Consider the following 4,483-nt stretch of genomic DNA (forward strand, 5'->3'; position numbering starts at 1 on the left):
AAATGTGTGCCATTACCCCAAACATCTCTGAAATCTTCCACGCCTTGGAAAGCTCTAAAAATCTTTCTGCACAAGGTACCCTAGAGCCTTTGGATATGAACAAGGGAAGGGACAGAATACCAATCAGAAAATGACAATCCTGGGACAATCTATATCAGCACAAGGGACTGGAGGCCCTTCAACCATGTCATAAGGGGCATTAGGATCTACCAAACATGCCCACCTAGGAAGGAAAAAGTATTGGCATCTAATCAAGGCGCTGAAAAAAACATTCTCTGTTCGGAGAGGGGCTAGGCAACTGCCCAAATCTGAAACTAGGACTCTAGAAAATTGCCATACTAAACAAGGATCTCTTCTAGTACCAGAACTAAAAAACCATGGTTATCTTCCAAAGGGAGTGTGAAACCTTCATCATCTGCACAATGTGCTCAGAAAGCTCCCCTAACGACAGCAGGTACTCTCACAACTGTGGGATGTAAACAATGGCCTCTAGAACATTCTATGGCTGTCCAAGAAACTGTGTGGGTTCCTTAGCCATCTACCCCAGAGTTTCCAGAGAATTCAACATCTACCCAAAAAGAGCTAGGGTACTCATCACACAAGGTAGAATCTCAGGATACCTCACCTTCTTTCCAAGGACTACAGGCCATTTGCCATGTCCCTCAGAGCCACAGGACATTCACTATAGGATCATGGATCTCAGGATATCTCTTTAGAAGTCTCCAGTGATCTAGCACATTTTCTGTCTACCAAACTTTGCATATCTGCTCAGGCAACTCTGTGCCAGTCACGATGTACTCAACATTCTCTCCAGCAGTCATTCATCTCTCAAAAGACTCGGGGAACATCTGAGTTGCCCAGCGTCCTACTCATAGGCATTGTCTTCGTCTCAGGTTCTTTAGGAAGGTCACAGTGTGTGCCGAGGACTACAGGAACTTTGCCCATGCCATGACGCCTTTTGGTCAAACCTCACCAAAACAAGCAAGTCAGCCCCTCATCATCTTTGCAAAAAACTGTGTCAAGTTCCCCTATATTCCCAAGCAGCTCTTGAACCCGCATGCATTTGCACAAATTTCTCCATTACCACCAGCATCTACTCAGGTGTGTGCACAAGCTTCCCTTGTGCAGAAACCACTTTGGGAAAGCCCATAGCTGCCCAGGGGATTAAAGAACCTTTGTGTCCTAGCTCAGGGACTCTAGGTTATAAAGAAAGTGACAAGCAGGAACTAGAACTTTCCATGTGCCCAAGTGCCTCTGGGAATTCCCTTATCTGCAGAAGGAACTTTTGGGATCTTTGTCATCTGCACAAGGGGTTCTGGGAACTTCCCTATCTGCCCAGAGCTCTGAGACCGTCCACATCCAAACAAAAGCATATAGAAACTGTGTCATCTGTTCCAAGACTTTGAAACATCCCACTCCTTCCCAAGGGCTCTTACATTTTCTCACTGCTCAACATACTGGACAATGCACAATCATGTTCCCCACAGACTAGGCACTGCTCCAGGGATGGTTCTAGGAGCTTTGCTACTTCTCAAAAAGGCAAAGGACTTTCAAGGGCAGCAGAGGAAACTTTTTCTTTGGGGACAAGCACACGCAACCCAGAGTACCTTGGGCCATTCGCCATGGTGAGGGAGGATGTAGCAAAATTTTTTTCTCACCTGTGTCAGTGACCTAGGAACTTGCCACATACACCTCCAGAACCTGGTAGACATTCATCTTCTATCCAAGTAGGGCAGAAACTTTTGCATCCAGTCAAGGGTGTCTAGCACCTTTGCAATCATCCCAGGGGCTTCTGAAACTTTCGATCTCAGCCCAGGCAATGATAAATACATAACAATGTTCTGAAAGATTCTTATAATCCTCTGGGTCTTTCCTCTACAGAACAGGGAACTCAAGCATCTTCAGGTTCTGCTCATGGAGCTGTAGGACCCTGTTTATCTACACAGGGGACAGTATGTCAATCCACATCTAAGCAAAGTTCTGCCCATCATTCTACATCCCCTCAAAGGTTTTCAAGTCCTTTACATACACAAGGTACAGGAACACAGTGCACCTCTACAGCCTGCACAGTGGCAGATTCACCATCTACTCCAGTGTGTCAGGGATATACCCACCCTGCTCAAAAGACAAGCAGGAACTTTGGAATCTGAACAAGGATCTCTGACCATTTCAGCAACAGCACAAGGCTTTGTTGAGACTTTGCCATCTCCCCAGGGCTCTCTAGGATATTCATCATCTGCACCAGGTGTGCAAAAATCTTCAACATCTACCACAGGACATGTGGTATCTGGTGGCTCACCTCTGGAACTTTCAATATCTGCCCACCTTATTCCCTTACTTTCTTCCCTAAGCCTTTCGGATACTTCCCTTTCTGTAGAAGGGACTTTTGATCTCTCAAAACGTACAGAGGGTACTCTAGGACATTCTTCTTCATGCCAGGGACCAAATGAGTCTTTGAATTCTGCTCAAAGAGCCCTACACACAGATCCACCTGCTTCAGAATCTTCAGGATCTATGCATTCTTCCAAAGGTCCTATGGTAATTTCTTTATCTGGACAAGGAACACTAGGATCTGTATCATCTTCCCTAGGGCCTTTGACAATGTCTCTATCTGTTCAAGTGAATCCAGGACCGTTGTTATCTGTTCAAGAAGCTGGAGGCCCTTGCCTGTCTTTACAGGGGAATCTGGAAGGTTACACCTGTATGCATGGCAAGCCAGGAATATCCAATTCTTCAACAGATTTCAAATTTTCAGCATCTACTACAGTGAGTCTAGGATCTTCTCCATCTGTCCAATTGGATTTGACAGTGCCACAGCCTGACTTATTGTCTCTCAACTCATCCCTGTCTGCCCAGGGTGTTCTAGGAACATTGACATCTACCCAAGGGTCTCCAGAAACTTCCTTGTTATCCCAAGAGCCCCCAGGAACCTGTTTGGATAAAGAGACTGTAGGATATTCATCCATCTAATCCAGAAGATCTTGGTCTTTCTGAATCTGCCCTGGGCAAACTAGGAAACATTGCCATGTGTGCAAAACACTGCGGAAATAGCACCTGTTGCCCAAGTAAATTATAGAGCCTTTGTCACCTGCAAAAAACTCCCTCAGGTTTCAACCTTCTTCATCACTTAGTCCAGAGTCAGAAGAACCCCTGCCATCTACCCAATGCATTTCTATGAGTTCAGATTCTGTGTCAGGGACTGTAGAATCTTTGCCATCTGTGCCAGGGGCTCTGGGGCCTTTGAAAACTAATGAAGGTGCTCTGGGTCTTTTAGTATCTGAAGAAAGGATTCTGGGAACACCCACATCTCCACAAGAAACTCTAGAACATTCTCAACCAGCCCAGGGGCTTCTAGAACCTACGCCATCTATCCAAGACACTGTAGGAAACTTCCTGTTCAACAGAGTTTCTCGACTGTCCCTTTGTGCACGTGATGACTTTGTTCCTATCTCTTCCTCATAAAGAACGCCAGAGGCGTTTCTCTTTTCCCAAGAAAGGCCCTAGACTTTTCAATTCTACCAAAAGGGTATTGAAATCTGTCCCATTTCCTGAAGGGGATATCCAAACTTCGCTTTCAGAACTTGATGTCTTAAAACGTATCTCTTCTGCTGAAAGTAGCCTCACATCTTTCAAGTATGCCAAAAAAGACTCAAGTCCCACTTCCAGTTCCCCTCCTAAAGAAGGTGTCATTCCTTCTCCCTCTCCAGGAGGTTGCTCCAGACATTCTAATATGGTAGAAACAAGATCAAGACATGCCTCTTTAGACCAATCAGGATTGAAATCTGTGCCATCAGAAGATGAGGGCTGGGAACTCTGCCATTCTTCCAAAATGGGGTTAAGAGGTTGCAATTCTGACAAAAGGGGTGCAAAGCTTGAAACTGAGACCAACAGAAACCTTCACCATTTCAGATTCTGCCAAAGGAGCCTGTGGATCCTCACCATCTCCTGAGGAGGGCCTCAGAAGTCCCCCACCTCCCCAAGGCATTCACAGACAGTCCAAGTCTACTAAAACCACATCAAAAGAGGCCCCTTCTGACCAAAGGGACACTCAAGCTTCCAATTCTGAACATGAGAGTTGCAAACCATCTTCTTTGTCAGAAAGAGAGCTCAGATATTCTTTATCTTCCAAAAAAGATAAGAAACCTAAAGCTACTCCCCAAGAGGGCATAGCATCCTCATCTCTACTGAAGAGTGCACACAAACCACTAACTCTCATGAAGAGAGCCTCAGGCATTCCACCTCTCCTCATGAGATTCCCAGACACACTACTTTTACCAGGAGAAGAGAGAGGAATGCCTCTGAAACCCATGGAGCCCTGGAAAAGGTCTGCTGCAGACCAAGAAGGCATTGAGTCATCTCAAGATGAAGACAGTCCCCATGGGGGTGTCAAACATTCATCATCACCCCAAGAGGATACCAGCCACCCTGTTTCTACTAAGGAGAGCTCAAAACATGCTCCTATTGTCCAAGAAGGAGAGAAACC

The 4,483-nt window shown here is 45.8% G+C and overlaps 1 pseudogene; it reads left to right on the forward strand.

Annotated features, from left to right (window-relative positions):
* LOC117695959 (uncharacterized) overlaps window positions 1-1,926 on the forward strand; it is a 3,769-nt pseudogene extending 1,843 nt beyond the window's left edge.
* The last annotated feature ends 2,557 nt before the right edge of the window (window positions 1,927-4,483 follow it).

The sequence above is a fragment of the Arvicanthis niloticus genome (assembly GCF_011762505.2).
Source record: "Arvicanthis niloticus isolate mArvNil1 chromosome Y unlocalized genomic scaffold, mArvNil1.pat.X SUPER_Y_unloc_1, whole genome shotgun sequence".
NCBI lineage: Eukaryota > Metazoa > Chordata > Mammalia > Rodentia > Muridae > Arvicanthis > Arvicanthis niloticus.